We start from the raw sequence: 10,270 nt of genomic DNA, 5'->3' as shown, positions 1-10,270 counted from the left end.
GCTTTTCTGCCTAGTCTATATTTATACGATCGCAAGCAAGCTACCAGTGTACGGCATTTTGCTATAACAGATTTAATATGTAACTCCCACTTACCGTTATTCTGAATAATAATACCAAGATGTTTATGACTTTCAGTTTCTTGTAAAATTGTGCCACCGAAGTTTAAAGGGATGTAATATGGATTTATTTTTCTGCTTATATTCAGAAGTTTTGTTTTACTTTGATTAAATTTTCCTTTCCACTGTCTAGCCCACTGGTCGATTTTATCAAGATCTGAGTTAAACATATATGTTCGCTCCTTAGCCCTGTACATACACTAAACATTTTTCTCGTGTGTAAAATGGCCCCCAAAATGGGATCAAATCGTATTCCCGGAAGAAGTTTTGCGCCTTTTTCCCCGGACAATTAGTTTTAGCCATGATGTTGACGCACAAGGACTTCTTCATGCACAAAAACATGACTGCACAGCAACAGCACTGGCGGCCGACACATTTAAAGTGATAGTGTATGTGATCAGAAAGAGCTTGGTTTTTATTTTTTAAATATATTTATGTTCTTTAAAAGTACACCCGGATAGTCACGTAGATGACGTATTGACAGTATTTATTGCACTCAGAACTAAGAGATACAAGTAATTCACATGTATTGGTGTGCCGCTGTAAGCTCAACAGTTTACCTGTTACATCTTGTAGTATTAGCTGCAGGACCCCCAGACAACGAACAACTGAAATGGTCGTATCTTATATTGACATTGTGCGTGCGTGTGTGTTTGTGTGCGTGTGTGTTGGCATTGTCGTTATCTTCTGCGCGATGGACTGTTCCTTTCTTCGATTCTGTGTTCATTGCAATTGATTAAAGTTTCAAAACGTTTAGTGATATTTGCTTTTTGTTTCCATTAGTTTTAGTCTACTATCATCTTGGATAAAAGGTATGTATTTCATTATATAGACTTACGCCGTTGTTTTGTATATATGCTGACGTTTCCTATGTGTGTTATAGAGAAATGAGAGTTATACTTTCATGCAAGTGATGGTTATAATCAAAAATACGAAAAAGCAACAGAGAGAGAGAGAGAGAGAGAGAGAGAGAGAGAGAGAGAGAGAGAGATAGATATATAGAGAGACAGACAGACAGAGAGAGAGACACAGAGAGAGACAGAGAGAGACAGAGAGAGACAGATGACCAGTCTCTACCTAGCTGCCATTAAACGGAAAGCTGTCAAAATTGTCTGTGATCCGATCCATCCTCTCAACCCTTGATTTGAAATTCTCCCTTCAGGTAAACGTTATAAGGTCCCTTTGGCACACACAAAACAGTTTAAAAAGTCATTCCTTACTTCCGCAATCACCATTTTAAATTCTTCTCGCAACACGTAGAGGCTGGTCAGCAGGGAAAAAACAAAAAATGTGTGAAGGTGTGTGTGTGTGTGTGTGTGTGTGTGTGTGTGTGTGTGTGTGTGTGTGTGTGTGTGTGTGTGTGTGTGTAGAAGAAGAAAACGATAAACACAAGAAAAACAACATAAAAAAGAAGAACAAATAGAAAGGGAGGGTGAAAACCACTTCCTAACTCAAGCTTCATAACACTGACTGTAAAACTCAACACTGGGTATTTTCATTTCTCAATCATTATCAAAGTCGATCCTAAAACTAAAAGGGACATTATATTCACCATCCAAAAACGATGTGATTAAAATACTTTCAGAAAAGGTAGAGCAAAGGAAATCCTAAAATCTCAAACTCGAGTCACTTCACACATTGTTCAGCTACAAGGAGGGCAAAGTCCAGCCAATTAGTCGCCGTCTTGGCCGGATGTTTTGGCGAGAGGGGGAACTAGAACAAAGGCCCATCTGTGGCCAGTCAGATGTCTTGGCTTGCAAAGTTTACCCCAGCAATAGATGTGAAAACGAGTAATTAACTCGCCTGGTACTAAAGTTGTACTAAGGAATAGAGGAAAACTCCAATCTGGCTGTACTAAAGTGTGCACGTTAAGATGACCTACTTTCTCAACTCAGCGCAGGGGCTATATGTACTGTATTCCATCGTGTACACTATTAAGGCATTTACAGAAGAAACAAAAGAAATACGAAAAAATGTATGTACCCTACGCTTTTCTTCACATATATATATATATATATATATATATCTCTATCTCTGCTAAGAGATTTTAACAAATCTCGAAGAAAGTCTCTGCTGACTTTCAATTGTTTCTTTCACAATTTCTGATGTTTTATAATGTGGTCACCGTGAAAGTTGCATCGCCTTTAAAGCGATCCAATTGAATAAAGCAGAAAACTTCTTCTTTACCAAGTCCTGTGTTGAACAGCAGTGAAAAGTTGACCGCTTTTCCTGTTTAACCTTTTCAAAATTAGATCTAACTTGTTCGCGTATCCATTTCTGGATCTGCAGGCTGGTACAGAGTTACCTCCCTTTAGGCTTTTTCAAATTTCACTTGTTTTAACCTAATTTCTTGGTTAAAACTTGTCTAAATTTCTAAATTCTTTCTTAATAAATATCAATTTTACACTTTGGCCTTAAATCAAAGTGTTTCCCTTCACAGATATCCTCTTGGGGTTGTCAGATGAGGGTAGTCTCCCATGCCAACAGAAGCTACCATTCAGAGAATGGTTTGCTTCTTAGTTGGATACCATGGGTTGACAACTCTCGCCATCAGTACCACCTGACCACTGATGAGACACAATAGTGTCGAAACACGTGTCTGGTCTAGGTACAAATACAATGGTCCTCCTCAGGACTAGATTACCTTGCGATACGTCCCCCACAAAGGGACTTTGCTCTGTAAATCTTGGTCCCCCTTGAGGAGGGTCTGATGCTCCCAATAGGCTGTCTGTGAAGGGATACTTAATTCTCTCTCTATCTCTGCTAAGAGATTTTAACAAATCTCGAAGAAAGTCTCTGCTGACTTTCAATTGTTTCTTTCACAATTTCTGATGTTTTATAATGTGGTCACCGTGAAAGTTGCATCGCCTTTAAAGCGATCCAATTGAATAAAGCAGAAAACTTCTTCTTTACCAAGTCCTGTGTTGAACAGCAGTGAAAAGTTGACCGCTTTTCCTGTTTAACCTTTTCAAAATTAGATCTAACTTGTTCGCGTATCCATTTCTGGATCTGCAGGCTGGTACAGAGTTACCTCCCTTTAGGCTTTTTCAAATTTCACTTGTTTTAACCTAATTTCTTGGTTAAAACTTGTCTAAATTTCTAAATTCTTTCTTAATAAATATCAATTTTACACTTTGGCCTTAAATCAAAGTGTTTCCCTTCACAGATATCCTCTTGGGGTTGTCAGATGAGGGTAGTCTCCCATGCCAACAGAAGCTACCATTCAGAGAATGGTTTGCTTCTTAGTTGGATACCATGGGTTGACAACTCTCGCCATCAGTACCACCTGACCACTGATGAGACACAATAGTGTCGAAACACGTGTCTGGTCTAGGTACAAATACAATGGTCCTCCTCAGGACTAGATTACCTTGCGATACGTCCCCCACAAAGGGACTTTGCTCTGTAAATCTTGGTCCCCCTTGAGGAGGGTCTGATGCTCCCAATAGGCTGTCTGTGAAGGGATACTTAATTCTCTCTCTATCTCTGCTAAGAGATTTTAACAAATCTCGAAGAAAGTCTCTGCTGACTTTCAATTGTTTCTTTCACAATTTCTGATGTTTTATATATATATATATATATAACGCAACTGTGACCAGCTGCCTTGCAAGCCAGTGAACGTTCATTCACAGTACATCAAAACAACATTCCGGTTGAAACCATGGGACACCCTATAGTTAACCACACACAAACGCGACATACTTTTAACAGAAAAAAATCCTGTCGTTACAGATTTTGTGATAACAAGAACAACAAAAGCAAAAACAACAATATCAACGACAACAATACCAACACCAAGAAGAAGAAGAACAACAACAACCTCAACCTCAACCTCAAAAGCTTGTTTTCGTTAAAATTGCAGTCATAAACACATGTACAAGTCGATGTTTCTTATAGATTGATTAACTCGACATCGATATTGGTCAGTTAAGTTTGGCAGACATCTGCATATGAAACAAAATTGAGTCAGAGTGCATCAGCTTGTACACAAATACAAAATAAAACAATGGTAGGGGAAAAAGAGCTGACACAAACACAGCCCTGGAAGAGAATAGCTGTGTCTTGTCTCATATCAGTTAATGCAACATACAAAACATGAAAGAGTTACAATTAAAATATGTGCAGGTTTAAATGGCTATCGCTAATTTTTATTTATGTTTTTATGTACATTCACGTGCTCACGGATACAAGGATATACCACGTGGCACAGGTCCTAGGAATCGCACTGGGCGTGTGCGTGCACTCTATTACAACTAACCCCCTCCCCGGTTAAAAACAATAACTATACACACTTAAATTAGTTGTTTTTTCTCCAACAAAACGATTAAAAATTGTAACATAGGCAATGAAGCATTTAGGATGGTAAGTAGCCATCTCACAATCATAATAAGGTATCCAAATCACTCATTCAATACAAGCTAGATACAAAAGTCAATAATTTTCATGAACAAGTACATAGCAGAATCAAGTTTCACTGGCAAATACCTCGATTTGTCTCACATCGCAGTAAACCATTCGCAGTCTACAATGCATGCAGCATGTCTCCTTCCGAGATGAGTAAACTAGTCTGCACCCAACCTCACTTACTAACAGACACTGGGCTATTGAAGACCACTTCCACCAAAAGTAGATTCCATAGAACGCAACTATAACACTTGAAAGTAGATTGTCTGAACGTCCTGCCCTCTTCCTATCAGAACAGCAACTCAATTTGCTTTGCAACAATATATATCTTCCATGTGTATGTCACGATAATACACTCTATAAAGCTAATACTACTCTTCTCAGCATTACATCAATCAATCAATCAATATGAAGCTTATATAGCGCGTATTCCGTGGGTACAGTTCTAAGCGCTTACATGATCCATCAACTCAAATTCTAGCGTACTCATATGACATAACCAATGAATTGACATTTACAAATGCAAAAATAAGATATTAACATTCATACATATATATACTCATGCATTTACAAAACTGTGACAAATTGTCTTGGCTATGTACATCCGCCAAACTTGTTGAAAAATGACAAATTGTCCATAATATTAAACATCTATTATTAATCAATGAACAATTCATCAACAAAATTGTTTGAACTACAAAACTGAAGTTCAATCCCTAAGTATAGGACATAACGTAAAACAGCTTTGTACAAACTACGAGAAAAAACTATAGTGTTTTAAAAAGCTTACACGACCATTTTTTCTTTCATAATGTGTTTCACCAAACAAATATATACAGCACTTTCAGACAGGGATAAGCCATTACAGTCTGAATCAATTTAGAAAATATCCGTACTCCTTTCTAAGCCTTTAGAATCGACCAGCGATATGTTCAGACTATTGCAAGGGATAATAGCATTCTTCCACAAAACACATACCAAAAGCAACATCTTGTCTGTTTTGTTGCTGTTGTGGGTTTGAGTATGTGCTCTTTTGGCTGAGTTGGTGTTCGTCAAGAAAATAGTTTGGCTTTTCAAGTTCACGTATGGATTCAAGTAGAAGATTGTTATCCCTTACAATAGTCCGGATACATCACAGGATGGTTTAAATGATCTACATGGAAAGACAAGTATTATAAGCCCAATATAAAGATTGTCCAGTGCGAAGTACTTGTGCATAATTATAACTGCACTTTCCCAGTTTTGTCATTGGGAGGCTCAACGGTTACAGGTTTGACGTTTTTTCTCGTCTTTTTCTTGAACGTGATTCGCTCTTTTGCGTACATCACAGGCTCGGAAGAAGACGATGAGTTGTAGCCCTCTTCTCTGTTCGTCGCAGTGGTCAAAGCTTCCAGGGTTGAGGCAACGGGGTGCAGGTAGTCTTCAGGCAGGGAGCTGTCAGACGAAGGACAGGCGATGTGATGCAGGCAGTCATCTGACATGCTGCTGTCTGACACAGATGCCAGGGTGCTGTTTGATTTACCTACAACAAAACCCCGTATACTCACGCGTTAACGAGGATTTCAGCAGCCATTATCGCTGACGATATGTGCGTTGGCATCTTATTTTCAGTGATAACGATGAACGTGAAATACTGTGGTCCAGAATTGTTTATTGCTCAGCTCTTTTAAATAATGACAGCATTACGTAATTAATAATTGATTGATTGATTGATTGATTGGGTTTTCTGTTACTAAACTTAAAGTATTTAACATCTGGTGCTTGCTAAACTCTATGAACATACACTCTGTAATTAAAAAAGCACACGATTGACTTATTTAAAAAAAAGAAAAATACGAAAATGATCAATCATTTAATGAATATCAAATTCAATAATAAACAAGAAGAGCAAACGCTCGATCGAGTCACTTTCGCAGTTCTGAATATTATATGAGGCATCAGATGGACAGGAAGAAATTGCTATTCACAACACAATGAGTCACGTTCACATAAAATTTGAGCCCGGTCACTTTTATAGTTTCCGAGAAAAGCCCAACGTTAAGTTGTGTGTTGCCGAACAGAAAAGGCTAGTTATCTCCCTTGTTTTTCTGATAACGTTCGTAAAAGGCTACAGATGTAAATACTTTGATGTAAAGAATAATCCTACAAAGTTTCAATCACATCCGATGAACTTTGTCAAAGATATAAAATGTCTAATTTTTCCTTTGACGCTGACCTGTGACCTTGAAAAAGGTCAAAGGTCAACGAAACCATCGTTAAAGTGTAGAGGTCATTGGAGGTCACGACTAAACAAAATATGAGCCCGATCGCTTTGATAGTTTCCGAGAAAAGTCCAACGTTAAGGTGGTGTCTACGGACGGCCGGCGGCCGGCCGGACAGACTAACACTGACCGATTACATAGAGTCACTTTTTCTCAAGTGACTCAATAAACGGTTAATGTAAATAGTTCAATAAATTATCACAAGCAAATGCATTTATATCGTCACTAGAGAAAATTAAGCCAATGAATAATGTACACAAATGTACACAAATCAAATGATTAATGAATAACCAAATTAAAGGATAACTAATTAATTAACAGACTGAACATAATAAATTTATACAGAAAGAAAGAATAAAAGAAAGAAAGAAAGAAAGAAAGCAAAATCCTAATTCATTACAACAAATACATTTACATGTAAACAATCAATAAATCATATGAGTTCATGTTTATACCAGTATCGGTGTCATCAGGAATCTCCACATAGTCATGACCCAGTACACTGACAAAGGATTCCCTGTCATCCTGTGCTGCATGTAACATCACAGCGCCACCTGCCGGACGTCTCACGTTATGAGGGGCGGGAGGTGGTGGGGGCAGTGTTCGTAGTCTACCTGGTAGTAGAACAAAAATAAATGAGCTTACTAAAATCAACAGAGACAGAATGATACAAGCAAATCTGAATTTTTTTTTAGATGCCTTTTACTGGTGACATGCAAGTATAAAAAAGAGAAGAAAGAAAGAAAAGACACATACACCAACACACACACATTGGACCACGCACGCACGCACACACACACACACACACACATACACGCACCCACACACACACACACACACACACACACACACACACACACACACACACACACACACACATTGGACCACGCACGCACGCACACACACACACACACACACATACACGCACCCACACACACACACACACACACACACACACACACACACACACACACACACACACACACACACACACATTTGGAAAATGAACCATCAAATCGAATGTCCTAAACAGAGCGAATTTTTTTCAAATTTCAATTGTCGACGTTATTATTGTGGCGGAGGAGCCGTAGTTGAAAAAACTAGCATTAGATAAAATAAATGATTAAGGGTTCGGGACTGCCATGGCATACAGAGTTCCCTCTGTCATGCTATCGCTGGCCCCAACCTTTAAAACGAAGTATAATTGGTTTGGAAACCAAGGTAGAACGAGATCGATAGACGATGCAAGCGAGGTAATATCACTTTCGGTTTCCGTCTCGGTCGGCCATTTTGGACGGTCCCGATGTTGTCTTTCAGTAAAGATTCATAAACATTGGGAAAAGGTGTCAGTTGATTGGATAAACGGTAGACATGTGGATGAACGTTGTTTGAAATACGTTTTCAAGTCATTAAAAAAAAAGTTGTCAACGAAGATAGTTGTCAACTTTGTCGGACAACGCGATAGACATAGCGACTCGTCGCCATGGCAATAACGTCGACCGCTTGTCGATCAGTCAGCTAACTTGGAGAAACAGAATTCATAAAGTAGAGGGGAGACAAGGTTTCTTTGATGAAGATATTGTTGTAGGTTGCTTAAATATAGCGAACAGTTATTAAAAGAGCTCTTGTTGTGATCAGCAAGTGTAAAGATAAAGGAAAAAGGGCGGACTATATTGTCCGCGTAATGTTTTGAAAGTAGTGCGGTTAATGTTCTTTTTCGGTCAGCCAATCTGCCTCTGGTTCCGTGTGTTTGTTTACGTTGCCATGCAGATTGGTATCACGACAGTGGAGAATGAAGTTCAGACACGCATTGCATTAGAAGAGGTTTTAAGATAGAATAGAATGGGTTAGAATAAGGACATAGACTGAGGACGCTAGATTAGGGATTAGAATAGGGAGAGAGAAGAAACAAGGTAGACTGGATCAAGATTTAGAATAGGGACAAGAAGAGGAGACCTTGCATTTTTCGATGGCATAGCGTAGAACAAACATAGCATTAACAGAAATTAGAGCGTCGTGTTCATTTTCCAAAGGTAGGTCAAAATAGGAGTAGACAGTTTTAAAGGATAACCTTGCATGCTGCAGGTTCGTTTGCCTTAAACGTCCGTAGAGGTTTAAAAGATAGATATGAGAAAACACCGTTGCTAGTTAGAAAATAAACACCCGGACTGTTCGAGTATCTGGTGACACTTGACTGAACGGTCATAAAATTAGCTAGTTAGGTGGGGAATTAAACATTAGATGACCTGCGCAAACTCAGATAAGCTCCTTCGGGTGTCCCGTCTGTTTTGCGTATGGTACTTCAAAAAGGGGAAAAACATAATGTAGGTGTTAGGAACAAATCACTTCGGTAACGAGCGGGGTTTCGCCGTCTGGTTCTTACCGAAGTCAAATTAGAGAAAGTAGAGGTAATAGACCATCCTTAAACCATTTCCATTAAGGAAGAACTGTTCTTCCACGAAAAGGCCCAAGAATTCAAATAGGTGTTAGAAGTTGTTCCTTAGTTAGTCAGTCAGTCATTAAAAGATCCTGTATTGGACAAAAAGTAGCTAGTTCGCCATGCAGAGTCTCGCTTTAGAATAGGATTATCTGGGGATGGGAGAATAGGTGACTTCATTATTTTGTACTGTGTTTCGCTTTTGATAATTGACTAATAAAAAGGCGACCCGGGATTTTGTATCAGATTGTAACTTTGATAACATTGTATGCCATGTATTTGTTTGTATTAAATTACCCGCTTTTCTAGTTATGTGTTTTATAAACAGTTTCGTAGAAAAATAACCACAGGATTGAGGAATGGGCTCCATTTATTCGTCTGAGTGATAGTTCATGTTGTGTAGAAGTCGTCATTTTCTTCTCGTGAATCTATTTTTTTTAGAGGCAAGCCAAGCCGGCTATTTGAGGTAAAAGAGGGTAGTAAGCAGCAGACAGATTTAGACGTACAGGCACTAGGGCATAAAACACAACGCGAGGCAAAGTTAGACATCAGGGTAAGAGTTATAAAAAAGTGCACGCACTGACAGTCATATCTGCAACGCCGAACATAAGAATAGATGTTAGTTTTCTGAGTAAATAACATACTCGATCTGTTCCTACCTACAATTTTACGGTTTTCTGCCGGTTAACGATGTAACTATACTGTTCAAAAAAAGAAACGCATAGCTTGTAATATTTGGTTAATTTAGTTATTTGGCTACAAGGATATCCACCAAACTGCAGAAAATGTTTATCTGGTCGTCGACCTTTCGTCCATTGCCACAAGTGAGCTCTGCACGTGACGCATGCGTTATCAGTGGCTACAATGTCAAAATTGCTCATTTGGCATGACCACTCGTCATGCTTCAGTGTAATCTCGTGAAACTCGGGGAATATTGAGCTCTCACCATGTCTTCCAAAACCCATAAAAGCGGATTGTTCGCCACAAAGAAATCAGACGACAATTCAGCGACGAAAGATGGCCCGATTGAGCAGAGAAGACCGCCAAATTG

Source organism: Littorina saxatilis, linkage group LG8 (genome assembly GCF_037325665.1).
Source record: "Littorina saxatilis isolate snail1 linkage group LG8, US_GU_Lsax_2.0, whole genome shotgun sequence".
Taxonomy (NCBI): Eukaryota; Metazoa; Mollusca; class Gastropoda; order Littorinimorpha; family Littorinidae; genus Littorina; species Littorina saxatilis.
The sequence above is the reverse complement of the archived record's forward strand: the minus strand, read 5'-3'. Positions refer to the sequence as shown.